The 27,722-nt window shown below is 37.6% G+C and overlaps 1 long non-coding RNA gene across 1 annotated transcript; it reads right to left on the bottom strand.

Moving 5' to 3' along the window:
- Positions 1-201: 201 nt before the first annotated feature.
- On the bottom strand, positions 202-9,621 carry LOC143444004 (uncharacterized). The gene is made up of 3 exons (XR_013113459.1): positions 9,409-9,621; positions 4,669-9,323; positions 202-3,703 (listed from the first exon to the last, which is right to left on the bottom strand). It is a non-coding gene; the product is annotated as an uncharacterized LOC143444004 (long non-coding RNA).
- Between the last annotated feature and the right edge of the window lie 18,101 nt (positions 9,622-27,722).

Below are 27,722 nucleotides of genomic sequence, written 5' to 3'. Positions count from 1 at the left end.
GATCCAAAGGAAAACATGTAAACACTTTCCACTTGAGAGTCCTTCCCATCAGAAATATGTTTATATTACCAAAGTTTGTTATATTTTATGTACATAGATACATAAAGCAAATACTTCCTGATAATAAAACTGAAGAAACTTATTTTAAGGCAAATTTTGGTCTATATACACATTTACAATTTATTGTAGGTAACACCAAATTCACATATTAAAGACATGGCTATGCTTAGTTATTTTTAAAAAATAAATATTGACTAAATATTTGGAAGTGAAAGACATAGAGTGCCTTTGCATTTGTCAGAGTTAATTGATAGTTTAATTTATATAATCATTATTGCTGAGAAAGCTGCTTTGTATAAATGCATAATACAAAATGGCAAAAGTATGTTTTACAGCTGTTCCAGAGATTGTTGAAAATTCTGCCCTTGTTTCAAGCCACAGTTCATGGAATGATTTTTAATGAAACTAAGTTCAGCTACCAAACAGCAATTTTAACCAATCAAGTTTATTTTAAAATTAATTAATTAACCAGCTAACCAATTAGTTCATTAATTTTATTTATTTAATTTTGATACAAGGTCTCATTTTGCTCAGACTGACCTCAAGCTCACTTTGTAGGAGAGAATAGCCTTGAAACTTGGATCTGCCATCCTCGTTAACTCCTGAATATGGGGCTCACTGGCCTGTGCCACCACATCTTGTTTGTGCAGTTGGGACGTGAGCCAAACTAGGCAATGCTAGGTAAGCACTCGTCAGTCAAGTGAGTAATGTTCCCAGCACCAAACACCAATTTTAAAATACAACATTTGAACATGATACAATCCAGAGATAAACTAATCTGTTACTAACGTGCTGAATAATGATGACAAGAAAACATGAAGTCTTTGTTTTCGACAATTGAGCCATTATGTTTCTTTAAGAACAGAAAACTGTATGTACAGCAAAATAACAATTCATAATACACAATACTCTAGAATCTTGGCCAAAATGTTATTTATTCAGAAGTCTCTTATTTTTTTGCCATTTTTTTGACCTTCACATTCAGTCATGTGATTCACTGTGGCATGGCAACTCACATTTAAAGAAGCTGTGGTCTAACGGAAGCCTGACAGGAATGCTTGCTTGGTCCTGCAGGCTGAGGGGCTAAGAAGTCATACAAACAGAGAGAAAAATATCTGCGAGAAATGTTTGCATCATATAAAAGTTTGTTTCATAAATAAATGAGCTAATCATTTAGGGGAATGAAGGAATCACAGAGTAATAGGATATGTATTTACATAAGTAAGTAGCGTGGGACAGAGGGCATAGTGTGTCCTCCTGTTGATCCTTTGATATCTTCAAGCACAGCTTGACTTTGGGGATTTTCCTTTTTGTCATAGACTTTCAGATTTCGTTTTGCTTTCTTTTTTCTATCTTCACTTCCTTCTTTCTCCCCTCCTTCCCTCTCTCTCTTCCTTTCTTTTCTTTCCTTTTTGGGTAGAAGGGTTAAAAATCTTTCCTGCCACAAGTTTGCTTAGGCTTATAGGCTTTGCATATGAGAAAAAACAGACAATTTATCTTTCTGAGATTGGCTTTTTTCTCACTTAACATCACTTTTTCTGGTTACATTTGTTTTCTTGAATATGTCATGATTTATCTTTATTGCTGTATAAAATTTCAATGCGTATGTACCTTGTTTTCTTTATGCATTAATCTCCGGATAGACGACTAAACTGATTTTATTTTCTAGCTATTTGAATAGTGCAGTTATCTTTGTAGTATATTGGCTCTGAGCCCATCTGGGTGTATTCTCAAGTGGTAAAGCTGTGGGCTAGAGAGATTGCCTAGTGGTAAGGTGGTGAAGTCATGAGGAACTGAATTTGGAGCTCCAGAACACAGGTAGAAGACAGGCAGAATGGCATAATTCCAGGACCAGGAGACAGAGACAGGCAGATCCCCAGAGCTTCCTTTCCAGATAGCCCAGCTGAATAAATAAGCCCCAGATTTATTGAGAAATCCTGTCTCAAGATGATGATGACAATGATGGTGGTGGTGGTGGCTGTGGTAACACTATTGAAGAAGAAAGTAATGTCTATGTTACCTACACATATGCTTGCACACACATTCACATGTAGGCACAACCACACAAATGTATACATAAGCATATTACACACACACACAGGAGAGAGAGAGAGAGAGAGAGAGAGAGAGAGAGAGAGAGAGAGAATGGTGTATGTAGGTAGTTGTATAGTTAGTTGTATAGTAGTTCTATTTTCAGCTTTTGAGAACCTCCACCCTGGTTTCAATAGTACTTACAGTACCCATTTATATTTCTTTCCCCACATCCTCATTTCTTATCATTTGTTTTCTTTAATATAGTTGTTCTTCTGGGATAATATGGAATCACAAGTTTTTATTTGCATTTCCCTAATGGCTAGGTACATTGAATATTTTTAAAAGTATTTTTTCATCTTTTTGTATTTCTCTGTCTTAGAGTAATTATTGCTGTGATAAAACATGATTACCAGAAGCAACTTGGGGAGATAAAGGTTAATTTGGCTTACGTTCCACATCACTGTTTATCATCAGAGGAAGTCAGAGCAGGAACTCAAGCAGGGCAGGAACCTGGAGGCGGGAGCTGAGGCAGAGGCCATGGAGGGGGGCTGCTTACTGGCTTACTTTCCATCATTTGCTCACAGTTCTCTCTCTCTCTCTCTCTCTCTCTCTCTCTCTCTCTCTCTCTCTCTCTCTCTCTTCCTTCTTTCTTCTCTTTCTCCCTCCTTCCATTTCTTCCTTTCTTTTTCTTCTTTTCTTTAATTTTTAAATTTTATTTATTTTTATTGAAAATAAATTCTTTTATCATATAATATATCCTGATTATAGTTTCCACTCCTTTTATAACTCCCAGTTCCTCTCCACATCCCCCTTTGACCTACTACTCAATTGGATGTAACCCAGTCCTATCCCTGGAAGCCTCTCCTGATTATAAGGGATGGCAAGTTGAGACTTCATATCTCCCATTCCTAGGGGTCCTCATTAGGATCACCTTCATACATTCCAGAAAGATTCCACTGCACTAAGTTCCTCTCCAGCTACCAACAATCCACCCCCCCCCAATTCCAGTCTCTCCTGTCACCCTCTTCCTCCATCCAATCTCCCTTCTCCACATGATTCTCCTCGCCCACTCCCATTTCCACCTACCTCTAGTTCTTCTATAAAATCTATTCTATTCCCCCTCACAGAGAGATCAGTACGTCCCCCCAGATCCTCCTACTTACCTAACCTTTATGGGTAATGGGTTGTAGTTTAGTTATCATTTGATGGCAGATATCCACTTATAAGTGAATACATACTGTCAATGTCTAGTGTGTTGTGGTACCAAGGGTAGAGCCACATTAACAGGACACAGTGGCTACATAGCCATAGTCAGCGATTCATACTTTATATTATACAAAAGGCAGAATAAAGATTTTCACAGTTTCCAGTTTACACCAGGTGCTGTTTCCCTAGCAATAGCCTATCTTGGTTCAAAGTGACCCAAACATCATTGCAGACTGAGAAATCTGTCAGCAATCCAATTGTTAGATGCATTGCTTCTTGTAATTAAAAACAATGTTACTTTCTCATGAGAACAGGAAGGTCAGGTTTCTTCCTCAGGTTTTCAGCCATCTTTGCAGAACACCAGGATTCTCTGCTTGAGGAAATATGTTTCCTAGGTCTCAGTCTGTTGAGAGTGACAAAGACCCTAGGTTACCTCAAAGCTGGGACTAATCTCCTCATTTCTTTACAATTTACTCCTTTATTACTTTTTAATTTAGCTTCTTTTATTTTACCATAAGCTATGTACTTGTAAAGTGTGATTATGAAAGCAACACATCTAAGTAGCCAATCCTAAAATGCCAATTAAAATAGTGCTAATAAGTAACACAACACTAACTCCTCCAGGTGCATGAGTCACACTCTGTAGTAAAGTTCTAGGGTCCATGTCAGAAAATTTATCAGCTAATATTTTAGCAATATCAGATACATTGTCAAATGGAGATTGCTTTTTGAGTGTGTCCAGCACTTGCTATTGTAGTTGTTCAATATTCTTTCTAACAGTAGAATTTCCTTTTAAATATAGTTGAATCTTTTTCCCATCTTGAAGACTGGTATTGTATTGAAAATTAGTAACACAAAATGTAGAAGAATTCCAATCACAATTTAACTGCAACTATTGTTGCACACTTAAATATTTCTGACCAAACCAGAATACAGATTGCTTTAATGCATCTGTATATGCTGTAACATTTCTGTCTGCAGCCTCACATCAATGTCCACATGGTGAATCCACAATTCATGAGAGTCCTTATACCATTGTTTTACGAAATGTTTACTTTGCAAAGAACCTTGCAAAGAAATGCCAGCTACTGAGGGTGTCGTAGCCACAGCAATAAGACTTAAAATTACAGCAACAACCATCCCTAACAAATGCTTTGTTCTTTTTAAATTTTTTATCAAAGAATTCAAGACATGTCATACATGACTACATTGTTTTGTATGCATTACTGAATAAGAAGTACACACAATATGCTATTATTGATCTGAGAATACAATCTACAGTTACCACATGTAATTTACTGATATGAAAATTTAAATTCTCCAGTAAGAATTACATAAGGCAAAAATACACATGCAGAAATATCGTACTTCTGATATGTTGTGAAACCATAAGTAGAAGCAGGTTGAGCAGTCTCAATAAGTGAGCCGTAGCTTGAATGAACAACTCTTCATCAAGAGGATCATGATATCTGTGCCTCACTGCAGTTTTCATTCTTGGCCTCACAGCATCTCTGACTCCATCTTCCTAGCATCCAGAGTTGCTGTTGTGCTGCAACAATACAAGAACTATACAAGAACTATACAAGAACAATACAAGAACTTTCCCTTGAACTAACAACATCTCTGTTTTGCCATTCTGCATCAGCAGTTATCTTAACCCAGACTTTTTGTAGATGAAAACTTTCTCTATTTCATCCTGAATCAAAATGTTTTTCTGCCTTAGAAAGTATATCCCCTTGAGGTAAATTAAGGAAATTAAGTATTAAAGCTTGACGAATAAGTGTTCTTGGTGAAGCTTGCAATTGCTTATAGAGAAACATAAAAGGCTCATCTATTTTTCTTCTTTGTTATTTTAAATTTTGTTTTAAAGTGAGCTATTTTTCCACTATTGTTGTCCTTGAGGATTTTATTCTATTCCTGTTATATGTTTAATTTTAAATTACATGCAAAATTGATTAAATTTATAAGATTTATAAGCTGGAACATTATCTATTTTAATAATCATAGGAACTCCCCTACTGGCAAAAGCTTCAGTTAAATGTTGAGTTACATGATTAGCAGTTTCTCCAGGAAGTGGTGTACCCCATATAAATGTAGAAAATGTTTCAGTAGATACATGCACATAACACTGTCTTCCAAATTCAGGCACTTGAGTGACATCCATTTGCCAAATCTCATTTGCTTGTTCCCTGGAGGGTTAACTCTTGTGAGACTGTGAGAATATGCACAGGTTTACAAATTGGACAATGTGAAATAATAGCCTTAGCTTGTTGATAAAAATTTTATATTGTATCTGCAATCTGTTAAAATTAGTATGTAAGAAGTTAGGCTCATCTTCTGCAGAAACAAAAGTAACCAAATGATCCACACATTCATTTCCTTCAGAAATGAACCCAGGCAATTTGGTATGAGATCTAATATAAGTAACAAATAGTCTGCCATTATGAGTTCTTAATTCACTTTGCAACTACAGAAAAGTGTTCTCAAAGGCGCTTCATAATTAGAAGTAACTGAAGTAAATCTGTTTTACAACCTCTACAATGTATGCTGAGTCTGCCACTAAATTAATATCTTGTGAATACTTTTGAAAAGCTCTAGTTACAGCATATAACTCATTTTGCTGAACAGAAGTATATTTAGTCAGAAAAACTCGATAATCAGAAAGAGTCCAAAAAGCACTTTTAGTTTCTGACCCTTTGTAAAAATTGGAAGAGCATCTGGTAATGATTATTTAGCTATAACATCCTTTATCACAAATTCATTTTTCTTTAAAAAGTCCAATAATTTAATTTTTGGCAAAAAATATTTAAATTGACCCATGAAATTTAGTAAAGTTATCAGCAATGATTTACTTGTAGCATACAAATACTGTACTTTATCTTTAGTTAAAGGAATCCACTGATAAAACACACACACACACACACACACACACAGAGTTGTTCTTTTCAATTTGCCTTCTAGGCACAATTACTGGGCATTACTATCTCCCACCTTGAAAAGCATGCCCTTAATAATATTCTTATCTCTGCTTTTTCTACCTGCCCTAAACTTTAGTTGCTAATTACATCCCCGACCACCCACCTGTAGTAGCGGTCACAGGCCTGAGACCTCACATGTTTGGTCAACTTTATTCCATCAGAAGCCTGGTGAACTCTCTTCTCCTCCCTTGCATCTCCCTTTTCCTCCAGGCATCCAGAAGTCCCACCTGTACCTTCTGCCCAGAAATTGTCCTATGGCTTTCTTTACTGACAGACCAAGAACCAACTGGGGAATAGGATCTTAGTATCAGAACTGCCCCTACAATTAGGTCCTGCAAAAAGAATGTTATCCATATAATGAGAAACATAAATGAGCATAATGCTGTCTAATAGGATTCAATGTCTTATCTACATAAATCTGACATATAGTAGGGAATTCATCATTCCTTGTGGGAGTACTTTCCATAGACTTTTTATGGGCTCCATCTATAGAGTATTAAAAATGTTAAATGAACACCGTATTGTTCCAAGGCATAGAAACATTCATTTGCCCAAACATCAACATGTGAAACAAGGATACATAAGCCATTTTACAAGAGACATGGGGTTGGTTTTAGAATGTATGCTCAGGGGGATTCCCTTTTGACCTAGAATTTTAGTCTGTAAAGTGGGGAAAAAAAGACTTCCAATTTCTCTTCTGTATCTGCTTCTTGCTGACATTAAGACATTGCAGTGTCTCAGGGAGGTTTAAATGCTAGTCAAAGGCTGGGCAATGAAACATTTATATTAAAAAATCTGATTAGCTAATCCAGATGAAAGACAAGGAGCAATCACATCAGCTGAACTACTTAACATCAGCCTTTAACAAGTCCAGAGTTGAGCAGCTCCACAGCTGATCCCTGAATGGAGTCTGTCAGCCAGGTGAAAATCTGTTAAGACAAATATAGACTAGAAACAGTAATTAAAATTGTCTAGCAATTGTGGAATGTAAGAAATCCCGAAACCAAAAAAAAAAGTGCCATTTTCAAGAACAAGCAGATATACTTATCTGGAATTCATTTGATCTGTGACAGGTGAATTCCAGTTTCAGGGCTCTTAATTCCTTGAAACTTATGTTTATAAAACTTTAGTTTACAAAAGAATATACATTAGCATTTATTATTATATTGAAATCCATATTTTAGAAATTTAGTTAAAAGTTGTCTTTCATACACCTGTAAATATACAGATTGACAGTGATGATAATAAGTATCTTTAAGTTTATATTCAGAAAACAACCAAAGAAAAATTAAAATATTTACCTTATAGCTGAATTATAAATTGCCAATGTTCCATTAACTTATCAGAATTCCATTAATCAATGTTAAAATTCCTGAACTTTGAAATAACAATAGCCTGCAGAGAAAATATTTTTTAGAGCTCCACAGGCTCTTTTCATAGTTCCCTGTCCTTGTGGACACATGAAATTATGATTATAACTCATATTTAATTCATATTTTAACATATATGAATTTCATTTAAAGGGTCTCATTAATATTTAATGTGTATAATTTTTTACTGTATATCATGCATACACTAATGTATATAGTTCACATTCAGTATTATAATCTATATTAATTACCTGTAGTCTGCATTCAAAGTATATAATTAATATTTAATGCATATGACTTATATTTACTGTATATAATTGTATTATATAATATATTGTTATATAATATAATAATATATAATATCATTATATAATATTATATAGTAGTAATAAATATCTAATATTTACTGTATAGTATATATAATATTATGGCATATCAATTATATTAAATGTACATAATTTATATTAAATTTGTATAATATATATTAGTTTATATAATTTAATCTGAGTCAATCTATGTGAAAACCAGGAATCCTAATTACTTACTCATACTAGAGCTTTAACTCTGCAATGCTGTGCTGTCTTCTGGTGCTTGCCAAGATGCTCCCTTACCTGAGCATGCCATTTCTCTCCCTGCTTCCTGCAGCTGCCTCAGACTCTGTTCCTCTGGGGGTCAGAGAGTGCTCAGGCAGTGAGCTTACAACAACAAAGCCTGTTGGAGTTGACCATCCTGGGGCCTCCATCGCAGCTGTCTGCCTCTGTGTCCAGCTGCAGAACAGCTTACTTTCATTTCCCTTCTCTTTCACCAGAGTTTCTCTGATAGGTTTTTTCTCTCTGAAACTACTTCTCTCTCCTCGCTAATTTGACATCTTAACCTTCAAGGTTGCTAAATTACTGTGCCTTCCTCATATTCATTTTATGAGCTCCCTTATCTATATTTTCTATACTGGTCCTGCCAGTACAAGTAAGGCTGATTATAGAAAGGTTAAAAATTATGCAAAAACAGGTATAGAAAGGCTGCTTTGTGAACACCAGCCTGCTGCAAGGATACAACTCATAGCCTAAAATACTACCAAAGTAAAGGACAAAATTAACTCAAATTTTACAGGAATTTTTTTTCCTTACCAAACAGTCTTTTCTACATCCCTTTTTATTCTTTGCCAATTTTCAATATCCATACTGAATGCTTACTGATAATGTCTAAAAGATTCTAAAACCTTTCTAACTTATTCTATGATTAAAAATGCTGGCTTCTTTTCTCTTTAACTCTGTGCTTTATTAAATGTTATAACTCTCTGTAAATTTAACTCTTACTATTCTGTGCTAAGAACTTAACCTTTTCTTAACTCTTTACCATTTGCACTTTAATAAATGCTAACATCTGGCAATTAACACTGTTTAGCAGTTAGAAATTAAGTGAAAAGATTGATTGATGGTGCTGATTTAAAGGAAAGGAAAAGAATTAAGATACTTTATATAGACAAATACCCACAGTCATGTATACATTCGAACATTCATACACTCACATTCTCTCTGTGGCTGGCCACAATTAATAACTCCACAAATATTCATACATATTTATGTACATACTCATATACCTGTACACGTGCTTCAGAAGAAAAATCATGCATTGTGCAGAAAAGAAATACTAGGAATAGATAGCTTTCCCCTTTCCCCTGTAATAGAGAAGTTTTTTGGTAAGTGTCTTGCACAAGTTATTAAGCAAAGAAGAGTTACTCATTTATAACAAGTTTTACTCACCAAAGTTTCTGGCCCTCCTGCAAAACTTCCTTACTGGAGTCCTCTGTAATTAGGTGCCCCTTGTCAATGTCTAGTGAACTGTGGTCCCAAGTATAGAGCCACATTAACAGGACACGAAGGTACACAGCCATAGTCAGCCAATGTGCACATTTTTTTTTTTTCAAACAAGTTTCAACTTCTTCTAAAGGCAAAGCAGTATAAAGATTTCCCACAGTTTCCTGTTTACAGCAGGTGCTGTTTCCCTAGCAATAGCTTATCTTGGTTCAAAGTGACTGAAACCTCATTGCAGACGGAGAAATCTGTGAGCAGTCCAACTCTTAGATGTGTTGCATCTTATAGTTAAAAACAGTTAACTTTCTCATAAGAGAGGGAACACGGAGGTTAGGTTGCTTCCTCAGGTTTTCAGTTTACTTGGCAGAACACTAGGATTCTCTGCTTGAGAAAGTATACCTCTTCAGCCTCAGTTCGATGAGAGTGACAAAGATCCTAGGTTGCCTCGAAGCTACCAAGCTGGGAGCAGTCTCCTCATGCCATTTCTCTACAACATACCCTAATTGTCCTGTATCTGAATTACCTCACTCAGGATGAATTTGTTTCCTAGTTCCATCCATTTGCCTGCAAATTTCACATTGTCTTTTAAAATAGCCAAATAACACTCCATTGTGTAAATGTACTACATTTTCTTTATTCATTCTTCAGTTGAGAGAAATCTAGGTTTTCAGTTTCTGGCTATTATGAATAAAGCTACAATGAGCATGCTTGAGCAAGTGTCCTTGTGTTAGGATGCAATGTCCTTTGGTTATACACCCAAGAATGGTATAGTTGGAACTTGAGGTAGATTGATTCTCCCTCAACTTTTAAAGAACATATTATATTGGTTTCTGAAGTGGCTGTACAAGTTTGCACTCCTGCCAGCAACGGAGGAGTATTCCCCTTATTCCACATCCTTGCCAGCATAATCTGTCTCTTGTGTTATTGATTTTAGTCATTCTGACAGGTCTAAGATGGAATCCCAAAGCAGTTTTGATTTGCATTTCTCTGATGGTTAATGATGTTGAACACTTCTTTGTTTCCCTGCCATTAATGATTCCTCTGTTGAAAATTCTGTTTAGATCTGTAACCCATATTTTAATTGGATTGTTTGGTTTGTTGATGTCTATCTGTGATACCATAGGTTTCTCCCACACCATATTAAACCATTCTACTTGGACCAATATACCCCATTTCCAGCTTGGGAAAAGAAGCATATCCTTTGTAGCAGGCCAGTCTCCTGTACCCACATGGTTTCATTCCATCTAAGTCATTTCTGGTCTCTCGATGGATCCTACCTCTACTTTTCTCTTCTCTCTGAACCTACCTCTTCTGTAAGAAACTCAGACAAAGTAACAAAGTCCACATGCCCAGATCTCATCACAGAAATACTAACAATATGAAATATCAACTCAGTATCTTTTCTCCATAAAGTACCAGTCCCAGAGAAATTCTTACCAATGAGAATTATGTAGATGGACACTGGAGCACAGAACTTAAAAGATCAATGATCGAGTTCATTGTTTTTAATAGCTGAGTAATACTCCATTGTGTAGATGTACCACATTTTCTGTATCCATTCCTCTGTTGAAGTATATCAGGGTTCTTTACAGATTCTGGCTATTATAAATAAGGCTGCTATGAACATAGAGGAGCTCGTGTCCTTGTTATATGTTGGAGTATTTTTTTGGGTATATGTTCAGGAGTGGTATAGCTGGGTCTTCAGGTAATACTATGTCCAATTTTCTAAGGAACTTCCAGACTGATTTCCAGAGTGGCTGTATCAGCTTGCATTCCCACCAACAACGGAGGAATGTTCCTCTTTCTCCACATCCTCGCCAGCATCTGCTATCACCTGAGTTTTTGATCTTAGCCATTCTGACTGGTGTAAGGTGGAATCTCATGGTTGTTTTGATTTGCATTTCCCTGATGACTAAGGATGATGAACATTTCTTTAGGTGCTTCTCAGCCATTTGAGTTTCCTTAGATGAGAATTCTTTGTTTTCCTCTGTACCCCATTTTTAATAGGGTTATTTGATTCTCTGGAGTCTAATTTCTTGAGTTCTTTATATATATATATATTGGGTATTAGCCCTCTATCAGATGTATGATTGTTAAAGATCTTTTCCAAATCTGTTGGTTGCCATTTTGTCCTATTGACAGTGTCCTTTGCCTTATAGAAGCTTTGCAATTTTTTGAGGCCCCATTTGTCAATTTTTGATCTTAAGGCATAAGCCATTGGTGTTCTGTTCAGGAACTTTTCCCCTGTGCCCAGGCATTCGAGGCTCTTCTCCACTTTCTCTTCTAGTAGTTTCAGTGTATCTAGTTTTATGTGAAGGTCCTTTATCCACTTGGACTTGAGCTTTGTACAAAGAGATCAGAATGGATTGATTTGCATTCTTCTACATGCTGACCTCCAGTTGAACCAGCACCATTTGTTGAAAATACTGTCCTTTTTTCCACTGGGTGTTTTTAGCTCCTTTGTTAAAGATCAAGTGACCATAGGTGCGTGGGTTCATTTTGGGGTCCTTAATTCTATTGCATTGATCTTGCTGCCTGTCCCTGTACAAATACCATGTTGTTTTTAATCACTATTGCACTGTAGTACAGCTTGAGGTCAGGGATGGTGATTCCCCCAGAAGTTCTTTTATTGTTGAAAATAATTTTCATGAAATTCTTAGGCAAATGGATGGAACTAGAAAATATCATACTGAGTGAGATAACCCAATCACAAAAGAATACACATGGTATATACTCACTGATAAGTGGATATTAGCCCAAAAATTTGCAATACCCAAGATACAACTCACAGACTACATGAAGGTCATGAAGAAGGAAGACCAAATTGTGGGTGCTTCGGTCCTTCTTAGAAGAAGTAACAAAATACCCATGGAAGCACATATGGAGACAAAGTGTAGAACAGAAACCAAAAGAGGGGCCATCGGAGACTGTGATACCATAGGTTTCTCCCACATCATATTAAACCTACTTAATAAATTCTACTTGGACCAATATACCCCATTTCCAGCTTGGGAAAAGAAGCATATCCTTTGTAGCAGGGTAACTGTGTCTTTGTAAGAAGAATTGGACAATGTTTCTTTTGTCTTTATTTTCTAAAATAATTTGAGAAGTATTAACACTAATTTTTAGAAAGTCTGGTAGAAATGTGATAATAATGTGAGAAAAATCATCTTTCCCTGGGCTTTTATTGGTTGGTGAACTTTTAGTGATTGCTTCTGTTTCATTAGGAGCTGTTTAAGTTGCTTATCTGATCTTGGTTTAGCTTTGGTAGATGGTATATACCAAGAAGAAGTTCCATTTTTTTTAGATTTCCCAATGTGGTGATGTATAGGTTATTAAAATATGTCCTTATGATTCTCTGTATTCCTCAGTGTCTGTTGTTTTGTTACTCCTTCATCTCTAATTTTGTTAATTTGGATCTTCTCCACCTACCTTTTAATTAATTTGAAGAAGAGTTTGTCTTGTTTTTCTCAAAGAACCAACTCTTTGTTCCACTGATTCTTTGTAAACTTTGATATGGTTCCTTTCTATTTTATTGATTTCAGCCCTAAGATTTGTTATTTCTTGCTGTCTACTCTTTTAAGGGCATTATTTTTTCTTTTTGTTATAAAGATTTCAGGTATGCTGTTAAGTTGCTAATATGAGACCTATTTTTTTTTTTTTAATGTAGACACTTAATTCTATGAAATTGCTCCTTGGAACCACCTTAGTTGTGTCCCAAAGTTTGCGTAGGTTGTGTTTCCATTTTTTAAAAAAAATTATTTATTTATTTATTTATTTATTATTGTTTATTTTATCTACATTTCAGATGCCTTACCCTTTCCCCATTTTCCCTCCCTAGAAAACTACTATCTTATCCTCTTCTTCCTTTTTGATTTTATACAATTTTTTAAATGTTAATCAAAGGCTTTATAAGTTTGGTAATGCTCAATAAGATGCCCATACAATCGGAAGTGTAACCCAATACCCAACCTAGATATATCAACTATCTTTGACTGGCAGAGACACACAAACATCTGCCTCCATGTTCCCCCCCATCATCTAGCTCCTCCTCTCCTTCTCCTTCTCCTCTCTTTACTCCTCCTCTTCCTCTCTTTACTCCTCCTCTTCCTCTCCTTACTCCTCCTCTTCCTCTCTTTACTCCTCCCACCTTAGCTTCTCCTACATATAACCCTTCCTGTTAAAATAAAACTTTTCTCTCAAAATTTAATTAGAGCATAACTATACCAATTTGTGTCAGTAAGGTACAAGATAGACCTAATACCCAGTCTATCATTTGGTTGACTAACCAGAACCTCTGTCGTCCCTCCTAACTAAAAGACTTAATTCTGAACCTGGCTTTTTTCTTGGCTTTAGAATGAATGTCAGCTGAAAACCATCCTCTCAAATCTTTTCTCTCAAAGTAAATAGCCGGGATTGGCTATGAGATTATAAGTCTTCAACCCCTTCAGAAATACAGAATGACTGAGTTAACTGAAATTATGGGAAGCATAAAGCATAGCTTCTAAAACTTAGCGAATTTATAGAGACTGCTGAACACCTGGACAGTCCCTATACTTTAAAACATTGGAGCATCCAATCTTTAGCCTTCTGGCCCAGAATCATCTGACAGACTTAGTGATGAAGAATTATTAAGGGCTGATTACTCTGTCTTGGCAGATATAATCAGTCAACTATTCCGCAAGAGCATCCTTTTCTGGACAGTAATTTGTCTGTAGATTACAAGAGGCAATTCTTGCCTAGTGGCTGTCTCACCACAATTGGAATAACTCCAAAGGTGCTCAATTTCTTCTTAGAATCTAAGACAGGAAGCTGTCAGGAGCAGACATGTCTCTAATCAAAATAAACTTTAATACAGAAATGTTTGTAATGTCAATTCTGTGGACTTCTGACGTTTTGAAAACCAACTATCCATGTAAGGCAATCTGGACTGTTGTCTGTTAACTCCTCTCAGCTATTTCTAAATAAAATATAGAAAACACCCTAACAATAAACTCAGAGCCATGAATTTGCTATAGGCCCTTAACTCACAGGCTAACCATTTCAAATCAGTTAGAGAAGTTAAAGAAGGACTGTGTCTAAGCCTTGTATTCCTAAATGTGTTATACAGGCACAATGCCTATGAGAGTAACAATATTCATCTCACTTTTATATCAATAAGAAGCTCGTATAGCCAGGCGGTGGTGGTGCATGCCTTTTATCCCAATACTTGGGAGGCAGAGGCAGGCGGATTTCTGAGTTCGAGGCCAGCCTGGTCTACAGAGTGAGTGCCAGGACATCCAGGGCTACACAGAGAAGCCCTGTCTTGAAAAAAAACCAATAATGATAATAATAATAATGATAATGATAATGATAATGATAATAATAATAATAATAATAATAATAATAAAAGAAGCTCGTACTAATGAAAACCTAAAATTTGAAATCAAAGTAAATTTTGTACCACAAGAAATTATAACTTCATCTTAAGAACAATTAGACATATTTCTATGAATAGGTTATGGCTATGCAATAAATCTTAGCTAATCCTCCCTGTTCCAACAAAACCACCACTTTTTGCTAGAAACTCAGCCCAATATTGTCCACCTCAGCCCACAAGCCCAGGGAATAGGGGCGCTGACTCTTCATTAACTTCTTCAAGCTGATTATGGGTATTGAAATATTGGAAGGGGGCAGGGAAAAGAGTAAATTGATAAGCCTCTAATGCTGTATCTTCACTTCATCCAGCTGAAATTCCAGGACATCAGAGGTTCAAGCAGGTCTGCTCAGCTTTCTTGATGAGTAGATACACCAAGGCTGTGTTTTCTGCAATATACAATTCTCAAAACAAATTTTAGTATCAAGATAATTTTTTGTTTGAATTCTGGAATCTAGTCTTCTGGTGGCCTGCCTCTGTCATGCCTAATCCATGTAATTCTGGGAGTTTCATAGAAACTCCCATTCCTGCCTCCATGCTCTCAAATTTCCCAACACTAGGGAATCCAAACTTTCAGGCACCAAGGCACTCCATTTCCACTGATGCCTGGCAAGGCCACCCTCAACTACCTATACAGATGGAGCCATGAGTCTTTCCCTTTGTGTTCTTGGACTGGAGGTTTTAGAATGGCTACTCCAGCTTGTTTCTTAGGACCATTTGCTTGAAAAGTTGTTTTCCAGCCTTTTACTCTAAAGTAGAGTTTGTCTTTGTCACTGAGGTGGGTTTCCTGTATGCAGCAAAATGCTGGGTTCTGTGTATGTATCCAGTCTGTTAGCCTATGTCTTTTAATTGGGGAATTGAGTCCATTGATATTAAGAGATATTAAGGAGCAGCTATTATTGCTTCCTGTTATTTTTGTTATTAGAAGTGGAATTATCTTTGTGTGGCTATCTTCTTTTGGATTTGTTGGAAGAGGATTACTTTCTTGCTCTTTCTAGGGTATAATTTCCCTCCTTATATTGGAGCTTTCCTGTTATTATCCTTTGTAATGCTGGGTTTGTGGAAAGATATTGTGTAAATTTGGTTTTGTCATGGAATATTTTGGTTTCTTCATCTATGGTAATTGAGGGTTTTGCTGGGTATAGTAGCCTGGGCTGGCATTTATGTTCTCTTAGGGTTTGTATGACCTCTAGCCAGGATCTTTTCACTTTTTTATAGTATCTGGTGAGAAGTCTGGTGTAATTCTGATAGGTCTGCCTTCATATGTTACTTCATCTTTTTCCCTTACTGCATTTAATATTCTTTCTTTGTTTTGTGCATTTGGTGTTTTGATTATTATATGATGGGAGGTATTTCTTTTCTGGTCTAGTCTATTTGGCATTCTTTAGGCTTCTTGTATGTTTATGGGCATCTTGTTCTTTAGGTTAGGAAACTTTTCTTCTATAATTTTGTTGAAGATATTTATTGGCCCTTTAATTTGGAAATCTTCACTCTCATCTATACCTATTATCCTTAGGTTTGATATTCTCATTGTGTCCTGGATTTCCTGGATGTTTTGTGTTAAGAACTTTTTGCATTTTGTGTATTCTTTGACAGTTGTGTCAATGTTTTCTATGGTATCTTCTGCACCTGAGATTCTCTCTTCTATCTCTTGTATTGGTGATGCTTGTGTCTATGACTCCTGATTTCTTTCCTAGGTTTTCTATCTCCAGGATAGTCTCCCTTTGTGATTTCTTTATTGTTTCTACTTTGATTTTTATGTCCTGGTTTTGTTCAATTCCTTCACCTGTTTGGTTGTGTTCTCTTGTAATTCTTTAAGGGAGTTTTGTGTTTCCTCTTTAAGGGCTTCTATCTGTTTACCTGTGTTTTCAAATTCTTTGAGAGTGTTATTTAATGTTCTTCTTAAATTCCTCTATCATTATCATTAGAAGTGATTTTAAATGTGAATCTTGCTTTCCTAGTGATATGGGGGATTCAGGACTTTCTTGTGTGGGAGAACTAGGTTCTGATGATGCCAAGTACCCTGGGTTGCTGATGCTTATGTTCTTGTGCTTGCCTTTTGCCATCTGAATCTCTTTATTGCTACCTGCCCTGTCTCTGACTGGAGCCTGTCTTTCCTATTATCTTGGTTGTATCAGAACTGTGTTGGGTGGGTGTTACTAGTGCGGTTTGTGCTGAGGCCCAAGATCTGCTCAGTGCTCAGGTGCAGACAGGAAGAAACCAGTGCTCCAGGCCGGGAGTGACTTCCTGGGTGCTAGTGGGCCCCAGTTACTCCTTGTTTGTGACAGGTGTTGCTGTCTTCTTACCTAAGATACTGCCCGGTTTAGAGCTCCTGGGAGGCCCATTTCCTCAGGGTTCTATGAGATTGGGGTCAGAGCTGCTGACAGGGATCTGCTCAGTGCTCAGGCTCTGACCAGAAGCGTGTTTCCATTTTCATTTGACTCTAAAAGTTTTTAATTTTTTCTTACCCATTTCTTCAGACAGTAGTGAGTTTTTCAGTTTTTATGAGTTAGTAAGATCTCTTTTGTTTCTATTGTGGTAGATATCCAGCTTTACTGTATGGTTGTTACATTTAATGCAGAATGTTATTTTAATCTTCATATATCTGTTGAGACTTTCTTTGTGTCTGAAATCTAGTCAATTTTGGAGAAAGCTCCTGAGAAGAAGATATATTCTTCTCTGTTTTTGGCTGAAATGTTCTGTAAATATCTCTTAGGCCAATTTGGTTGGCAATATCAGCACCAGTATTTTTGTTTTGGTTTTGTCTGAATGGTCTCTCTATTGGTGGCAGTGAGGTCTTGAAGTGATCCACTATCATTGTGTAAGGATCAATATGTGATATTAGCTGTAGTAGTGTCTCTTTTATGAACTTGAATGCCCTTGTGTTTGGTGCATAGATGTTAGAATTAAAATATTTTATTGATAATTTTTTTTCATTTGATCAATCTATAGTATCCTTCCCCATCTCTTTGTATTTGTTTGGTTTGTAGTCTAGTTTGTTGTATACTAATATGACTATGCCAGCTTTTCTCTTGAGTCCATTTACTCTGCGTATCTTTTTCCATACTTTTACCTTGAGGTGATCTCGTCCTTGATGATAAGCAATGTTTCTTGGATACAGCAGACTGCAACTGCTTTCATATCCACTTTGTTAGTATGTGCCTTTTTTGGTGTGTTGATACTATTGATATTGTAAATTATAAATGAGCAGTGTTTACTGATTGTTTTGCTGTTGGGATGTGGGGCTTTTTCATGCCTTTTTACATTCTTGTCTGAGATTTTTTATTTTTTTGCGTTTTCTTGGGTGTAGTCAACATTTTCTGGTTGAAAGTTTTCTTCTTGTGCCTTCTGTAGATCTGGATTTGTAAACAGATATTACTTAAATTTGATCTTATCATGAAATGTCTGTTGTTTTTCATTTACTCTGATTGAAAATTTTGCTGGGTATAGTACTATGGGCTGCCATCTGTAGTCTTAGAGTTTGGAGAACACCTGTCCAGGGTCTTTGGGCTTTTGGGGTCTCCATTGAAAAGTCAGGTGTTATTTTAATAAGGTCTGCCTTTATAGGTTAATTGGTCTTTTTCTTTTTCAGCTTTTTTCTTTGGTCTGTAAATTTAGTGTTTTGATTCGTATGTATCATAGAGATTTCTTCCTGATCTAGTTTATTTGTTGTTCTTGTACCTTAATAAACACCTTTTTTACGTTAGGAAAAATTTCCTCTATGATTTTGCTGAAAATATTTTCTGAGCCTTTGATCTAAGCTGCTGCTGCTTCTTCTTTCTCTTCCTCCTCCTCTTTTCTTCTCCTCTTCCTTCTCCTTCTCTTCATTCTCCTTTTCCTCCTTCTCCTTCTCTTTCTCCTCCTTGTCCGCTTCCCCTTCTTTCTATTATTTGTAGATTCTGTCTTTTTCTGTTGTGCCAGATTTCTTGGCTGTTTTGTGCCTTTGGTGTGTGTGTGTGTGTGTGTGTGTGTGTGTGTGTATATATATATATATATATATGTTTAAAATTGCCTACCTTATTCCGTGGGTGATGTGGTCAGTGGGGGTTCATGAAGAAAGTGCTCAGGTTGTTGGTGACTAAAATTGAGGGATGCAGTGAGGAATGAAGTTTGTGGGAGAAGTTTTGCTTAGTTCCCTGGGAATAGGAGGAGCAGGGAAGAAGGAGAGACCACAGAGCTGGAGACAAAACTAGGAAATTAGAATTAGAGGATGGGTAGGAGTGAAGATTACTTACCTGTTAGTGGGTGCAAAAAAATTGAATTAGGTGAGGAAGAAAGGCTGTTGGAGATCTGCTTAACCAATTTCCTAATGTCAAGGCTAGTTGAGAGACTGATCCTCAGGAGACTTGTTAGGAACCTTTGTTCCCTTAAACCTTTACCACTGTGCCATATGTTAGACATGAGTCAAGGCCTCTTTGACCATTTTATTTCCTTAAGAGACACAGGGAGCATGTCTGTATTGATTCCTTTTATACTTGTCACAATTTGCTTTCTGAGATATTCATGGTCTCTCTGAACGGAATCTCATAGGCATCTGGAACCTAGTTGACTTATAAATATGGGCCAGCTCTTGACATCTTTGCATGTACTAGTATAGGTCTCTATGTCTGGTTACTGAGCACCTAGAGGTCAATCACATAACCATTAAAGAGCAATTCTTGCTTTGAACATGTAGCTGTTGCATGCCACTTAGATAAAGCTTGACAGAGATGTTTTTTTGTTTAATAAAGCCTAATGTAAGACTTTGTTTCTTAATTAGAAACCTGACAAATTTAGTAGAGAACAAAAGCAAGTATTTTCATAAAACATAAGACTTTTGTTATGTAAGCAAATTAATTACATAAAAATTCTGAAAGTAAAGGGCTAGGTTATTTTTCCAATCTGCAGACATGGAATAGCAGAGCCTCGAGGATCACCTTCAGATGAGAGCAGCAATCTATGAAGGTGGGGCTGCACCCTGGATCAGGGCCTTGCATGGCCTGAAAGCATGTTTCTTTTCCAAGCAATAGGGATTCTTTTTTAAGACCACATAAGGAATCAGAGTGGAAACAATTACATCTTGATTAAGCCTCTTTAACTGTTTACCTATGAACTTTACACCTAGAATTTATCCCTAAATTTTTAATTATATTATAAACTAGAAAGAATTTGGACTAGCTTGGAAGTCTCAATTAATGTTCATTTATTCATAAGCCAATCCCTATCACGTAAACAATATAGAAAGATAAGCACATCAAACACACAACCATGTATGTTGTAGTTTGGTTCTTTGTTACTATAATAAGACACTGACCAAAAGCAACTCAGGAAGGGAAGAATTGACTTGGTCCTACAGGTTATGGTGCATCATTATGGGAAGCCAAGTCAGAAACTCAAAGTAGAAAGCTGGAACAGAAACTGAGTCAGAGACCATGGGGACCATTGCTTACGAGAGGAAGTTCACTTTCTCTGGATGTTCAGCTAACTTTTTAAAAACATGGTCCATGCCTGGGTGTAGATGGCTACAGAGAGATGGCACTGCTCACAATGGGATGGGCTCTCCCACATTACTTGAGAATCATGAAAATACCACACAAACATGCCCGTAGGCCATGAAGACAGTCTCTCAATTGAAGGTCTCTCTTTCCAGGTGTTTTAACCATGGAGATTAGCCAGAGCAATATACAACAATAGATGTTTTTAAAAATGCCAAAGATTTTGTATCACTTATTAATTTTATCTAAATTCAAAATTTTCAGTTTTAAGAATATGGTTTTTAATATAAAGTAGAAGACTTGATTTCAAAGACATGAAGCCTAACCTGATTACTGATAAGAGTTTATGGATGCTGAGCAGAAACCAACAGCTTGCTTTTAAAAATTAATATTTTCTTTCTCTTTAGCTTAGATTAGACATGAATCTCAGAAAACTGATTTTTGAAAAACAACAGAATAAGTAGTTAGAAAATGGCCTTTGCCTCTTAATGATAAAAACTAAAATTTATATAAAAATATAAGATTCTAGTTATTATCTTAGGACTTAATAATAGCTGCCTCTGTCAACATATGGGGTAATCTAATCTGTTTATAGGTGCTATTCTTTATTGTTCGTAACTTCAAAATGTCTGCTATGAAAAGGAAATTAACAGAGATAGTCAACAGACATATATGTCTATGATTTTGCATATATTAGTGTCTTAGCTAGTTCTTCAACCTAGAGCTGATCTTAAAACTTGCATGTAATTAAAATGGTATAAAAGCCAAAAGGAGGAAGGGGGATGGGATAGAGGGTTTCTGGGGTGGGGTGGGGAAAGGAGATGACATCTGAAATGTAAATAAAATATCCAGTAAAAAAAAAAAAAGAAAAAAGTTCACATTTAACATTTTATATTAGGAGTATTTTTGAATTCTTAAGCCTTCGTGTGAGAAGTAGACATTGCTGGGAATTCATTGAAGATTCTAGTCTTCATAGCCCTTCATTGCTGCCCGCCTCAGTCCCTTCTCCAAACCTTTGGGTGACACACCCTAAGTCACCCACCCAGTCAGTGACACCAGCCATGCTATCTACCAGGGATCACATAACTTGGTGAGGACCCAAGTAGCCTAGATTCTTTCTCCCCTAATCCATTCTGGTCTCCCTGGGGAGCCCCTAATTCTGCCACTTCCACCTGCTCAGCCCCGCCTCCCAGAAAATCTCCATTCCTTGGAACTTCATACTGACATCATCCCTATTTCCCACCCGTGACCCTGCAGCTACCATAAGTAATAGAGAGGCATAGCAGCATAGACTCAGATGGGCTATCTGTGCTCTCTTCCCTTCAGTCGTCCATGTCATACTCAACATTCAAGGTTTCCCTGGACTCCACATCCTGTGCCCACGTCCAATCTAGCGAATTTCTTGAATCTGAGTATACTCATACCCCATTTTATTCACCAGACCTAGCCCAAGCTGCACCAAATAAAATATCTTATTTCAGACTTGTTCCCTTGGGAGCATTTTAGTGCTCTGTCCTGTGAGAGTTCTAAGAGCAACTGAGAAGGTAGGCCTTGTTTATTTATTTTTATTTCATGTGTAAGTGTGGATGCCTGCAGGTATGTCTGTATACTGCATACATGCAGTGCTTGAGGAGGCTGGAATAGGGCATTGATCCCTAGAACCAGAGCCACAGGCAGTTTTGAGCTACCATGTTAGTTTTGGAGATTAATCTGGGTCCTCTGGAAGATCAGCCAGTACTCTAACCTCTGAGCCATCTCTCCAATCCTATAGATTATTCCCCCCCTCTCCATTTTTTTTTCCTCACAGCATAGGAGAGGGCTCAACTGAATTCTAATTGCAGCCATTTGGACAAGCAGGTTCATCTCTTTATGCTTAAATTCTTTTATTATTTATTTTACAGGATGGAGTTAAGCACAGTCTTGTAAGGATAAACATGGAGATGTTCTTAGGTTGGTGCCAAGCTCTCTGTTAGCATCTGGCCCTCAGCTCTAGTTATCCATCATCTATCCTCTGGAAGAGAAGAAGATGAGCCCAGGCCTTAAGCTTCAGAGACGCTCCTCTGCCACCAACTGAAATGGTGAACTTTAGTTGACATTATGGAGATGAACCTTAGGACTGTGCTTAATTTTAAGGAATAGAGAAAAACATCCTGGTTTTATAAAGAAAATAGTTCACTCATTTATTATCTTTGCAAATAGGAAGAGCTGTCCTGGAATCATCAGGATCTACCATGGTGACATACTGTCACCTAGTGGGCATTAAGAGAAAAGGCCCGATTTTTGTCTTGAAATTCTAATTTATCAAAAACATTTATTTTGTTAAGGCTACTTTAAATTCACTGACAGATTTATTTCATAAATTTCACTCAAATGTTTAATCGGAATTAAAATTTAGAATTATAAAATTGTTAAAACTATATTTCCTAAACCATGCAGGGCTTATGTGGTGTGAGCTGGAGCATTTGTCTATGAAGGTCTGTGGTTCACTTTTCTCATTCCTCTTACCCAATCCCAATTAACAGGCTACTTATTTTGCCACACAACCTGGAAGTGCCTTTGAGACTCAGGGAACATCTTTATTTGCCAGCTGCTGGCATTGAGGACAGCCATTCTCCACATATCACAAGAATGTACCTATCCTTTAAGAGTTTGCTGTTTTCAGCAGCCTGATAAGGCTGTCTCCTTAGAGGTCCCCCAGAGTCTGACATACCCAGAGGCAGATACTCACAGCTAACCATTAATCTGATCAAAGGTTCCCAATGGAGAAGTTAGAGAGTAAACTGAAGGAGCCTAAAGGGTTGGTGGCCTCATGAGGAGAGCAACAATACAACCAGCCAGAGCTCCCCAGGGTCTAAACCACTAGCCTAAGAGCACATATGGAGAGACACATGACTCCAGCTGTACATGTAGGGGAGGATGGCCTTGCTGGGCATAGGTGGGAGATGAGGTCAATGGTACCTTGAAGGCTGAGCACTGAGTGTGTGTGTGGGTAGTCTGAGTGTGGGGAGGGGGATTGGGAGGTAGGTGGGTAAACACCCTCATAGAAGCAGGAGGAGGGGGGATGGGATAAGGGGTTCCTGGGTGGTGGGGGAATGCGGTAAGGGGATAAAATTTGAAATGTAAATATAATATCCAATAAAAGAGGGGAAAAAAAAAAAAGAAAAGCGGTTAGAACCAACATCCTTAATAAAATGTCAGCCCTCTTTAAAAACAAACTATCTTGATACTAAAATTTGTTTTGAGAATTGTATATTGCAGAATGATCAGCCTTGGTGTATCTACTCAACAAGCAAGCTGGGCAGACCTGCTCAAACCTCTGAGGTCTGGGAATTCCATCTGGAGGCAGCATCAGAGGCTTGTCAACTTGCTCTCCCCCCCACTCCTCTTCTAATATCTCAACGCCCATATTCAGCTTGAAGAAGCTAATGAAGAGTCAGCGCCCCTATTCCCTGGGCTTGGGGACTAAGGTGGTAAATGTTCGGCTGTCTTTCTAGGGAAAAATAGTGGTTTTGTGGGAATAGAGAGGATTAGCTAGGGTTTATTGCATAGCCATAACCTATTAGTAGAAATCTGTATAATTAGTATCAAGATGAAGATATAAATTCTTAAACGGCACCAATTTACTTTGATTACAAAGTTTAAGGTTTTCAGTGGTACGAGCTTCTTATTGATATAAGAGTGAGATGAATATTGTTACCCTCATAGGCATTGTACCAGTATAACACACTTAGGAATACAAGGCTTAGACCCAGTCCTTCTTTAACTTTTTTTTAGCTGATTTTAGATGGTCAGCCTGTGAGTTAAGGGACTACAGCAAATTCATAGGTTGGAGTTTATTGTTAGGGTGTTTTCTATGTTTTATTTAGAAATAGCTGAGTGGAGTTAACAGTCAACAGTCCAGATTACCTTACATGGATAGTTGGTTTTCAAAACGTCAGAAGTCCACAGAATTGACATGACAAACATTTCTGTATTAATGTTCATTTTGATTAGAGACCTGTCTGCTCCTGACAGCTTCATATATTGAATTCTAAGAAGAAATTGAGCATCCTTGGAGTTACTCCAGTTGTGGTGAGACAGCCACTAGACAAGAAGTGCCTCTTTCCTTCTACAGACAAATTACTGCCCAGAAAAGGACACACTTGCAGAATAGTCGACTGATTATATCTGCCTAGACAGAGTAATCAGCCCTTAATAATTCTGCAGCACTAAAGTCTGTTAGATGATCCCGGGCCAGAAGGTGGAAGAACAGATGCTCCAATGTTTTGTAGTAGAGGGACTGTCCAGGTGTTCAGAGGTCTCTATAAATTGGCTAAGTTTTAGAAGCTATGCTTTGTGCTTCCCACAATTATAGTTAACTCAGTCATTCTAGATTTCTGACGGGGTTGAAAACTTATAGCCTCATAGCCAATCCTGGCTATTTACCTTGAGAGAAAAGATTTGAGTGGATGGTCGTCAGCTGACATTCATCCTAAAGCCAAAGAAAAAGCCAGGTTCAGAACTAAGTGTTTTAGTTAGGAGAGACGACAGAGGTTCTGGTTAGTCAACAAAATGATGGACTGGGTATGAGGACTATCTTGTCCCTCACTAGTACAAATTGGCATAATTATGCTCTAATTGTATTTTGAGAGAAAAGTTTCATTTTAACAGGAAGGGTGATATGTAGGAGGAGCTAAGGTGGGAGGAGTACTGAGAGGAAGAGAAGGAGTAAGAAGAGGAGGAGAAGAAGGAGAGGAGAAGCTAGGTGATGAAAGAGAGAAAGAGGGGGGAGACAGGGAGGCAGATATTCATGTATCTCCACCAGTCAAAGATAGTTGTTATATCTAGGTTGGTCAGTGGGTTACACCTCTGATTGAACACTTCCAAACTTATAAAGCTTATGATTAACATTATTTAAAAAAATGTATAAATGCAAAAAGGAAAAGGGGGCATGGGATAGGGGTTTTCTAAGGGGAGGAATGGGGAAAGGGCATGGCATCTGAAGTGTAAATAAAATATCTAATAAAAAAGGAAAAAAAAACATTAGCTGTGTTGGAAAAGAAAACAGCAAAATAAAAACCACCAACAAAAAAAAAAAAGAAAAAAGTTTGCTGTTTTCAAGACAAAGAAACAAAATCCACAACAAAACAAAAAAACCCATAAACCACCAACCATCAACAACGACTTGTCAAGCCTCTCCCCTACCACATGTGGTGTTTGTTTGTGTGTGCTTTAGTTTAAAACCATTAGCTACTTTTATAACTGGTTTCTTATCCTGAGTGTATATGAGGTTGAGACATGGTAAATAAATCCCACACCCAAATGAGTGTGCTAATACACTGGAATAACCAGAGCTGTCCCAAAGAGTCTTGCTTCAGTTTTACTGTGGTGATTATTGGCCACAATCATCACAACTATTATTTATTGAATTTCTATAATGAACATGAACCTAATTTTTCTGAATTGCAGCTAATCTTCTTAGCAGCATTGTAAGCTAAGAATTATTTTGATTTTAGAGATTTTTTTTAAAAGAATGTATACTCAAAGAGAGTAAATGACATCTCTATGATCACACAGAGAGTGAGTGGCAGTGAGACTCAAACCCATGCTGCTGACTTCCAGCACTGAATAGTGGCTGCCCCTTGGCTCACCTCCATGCATTCTGGTGACTGGACAGATCTCATCTGAGGCTGTGTGCCTTCAGTACTGTTAAAGCCTTAACACCCAAGACTCAGGGCAGTAGAACTTATGTCAGTGAAGCAAGGAGAGACTAAATATGTAGGTGACATAGGATACAGCAAAGGCAGACTAGGAACTAGCAGGGGTAGGGCAAGGGAGGGGCCATTGTGTAGGGGTCAGAACCCTCTTAGGGTCTTTGGCCTGATGATCATAACGGTCATGGACTAGATGCCTATGAGCTACACTGTTCTCCTTATATCCCGGCACTTGGACTTCAGGGTGCTTTCCAAGATTTACAGATTCCGATAATTCTGGGTCTTCCAGGAGCCATGGTGAAACCAAGTGAAGAGTATTGTTTCTGTACCAAAATCATTGGGGAGACAGGTCCAGAACATTTGGATGTTGAGATGTTGACCTCCCTAGCCTCACCTCCTGCATCATGTTTTCAGCTCTATTCTGTAGAGTAGAACAGACATTGCAGATGGGAAAGAACAGGACGAGATAGACTGAGTGTAAAAGGAAATACTGCCCCATATGCTTTCATTTGAACTCCGTTGGCCTTTTTTTTTATGTGTATACACTATCTTGGGATATAAAATGTGCACTTCTCTATAGAAACCTAATTCTAGACCAGCTTGGGGTCCTATTTATCTCCACATTAACAGAGGAGGTGGAAGAGCAGTGAAGGCCACTGGCCTCCTTCACTGAACAAGGCAGTTTCTTTCACTGTCTCTGTCACAAGTGGCACAGATAGAGGGAGGTAGACCCTGAGTCCCAGCAGAGCTTTTTATATAAGTTCAACATTTTTTTTTTTATTTTTTAGAGTGGACATGGCCAAGATAAGCTCTGGAATAGTTGAACTATGTGCCTGACAGCCCTCCCCACCTTTGTCCTGGGCTTCCCTCTGATCTCTCTCCTGCAGAGAGTCAGTAACAGAGAACAGTGCCTCCAGCTCAGGGCATCCCTGGCCCCCAGGGCTCAGTCTTCTAAGCAACTGGAATGCCTTAGGTCTGCATTTCTATATTTTTCTGCCAACTCTTCCTTCCTTGGGATGAGAGTCACCCAGGTAGACTTGCACCCTGTCTGTCAGCAGGTGGCTCTGTGGTCTCTGGCAGCTCAACGTTGTGGACCTTTCTGGATCAAAGAGTGTGGTGATAGAGAACAAGCCTCCTTGAATACTTTTCAGAAAGACTTTTTCCTCATCTTCCCTGATGTTCCTGACATCAGTAAACACCAGTGTAGGACAAACACCTAAACATGTCTCATGTGGGATTTCCTACAAGGGGCAAACACCCCTGAGCCAGGTTCCTCTGCTATCATCCCTCACCAATATTCTAAGTAGAGATTGACTATTTATAGCTCTAACAAGATTCGCAAACCCAAGTAACTTAAACCTACAACAGATGATTACAGTTTCCTGTGGATAGCTAAGTAGTTCTGGGTGTCTTACTAGGGTCCAAGAAAGCTGCTAGTAAGCATTGCATGTTTCTGGAACTTCATTTCATCACATCCTGCAGAGTGGCTGGAATTTGTCTCTCAGTTCCTGGGTCACCTCAGCTCTTACTCAACCCAGGATGCACTCTGGATTTTTTTCTTTAAGATTATTTCTACCACTTTTGAGATTATAATTTGATTATATCATTCCTTCTTCCTTTTCCTCCTTCGAAATCCTTCTATATACCTTTCCTTGCTCTGTTTCAAATTCATGACCCTGT

This window comes from Arvicanthis niloticus, chromosome 12 (assembly GCF_011762505.2).
Source record: "Arvicanthis niloticus isolate mArvNil1 chromosome 12, mArvNil1.pat.X, whole genome shotgun sequence".
In the NCBI taxonomy this organism is placed as follows: Eukaryota; Metazoa; Chordata; class Mammalia; order Rodentia; family Muridae; genus Arvicanthis; species Arvicanthis niloticus.
This window is presented reverse-complemented; position numbering and strand designations above follow the sequence as displayed.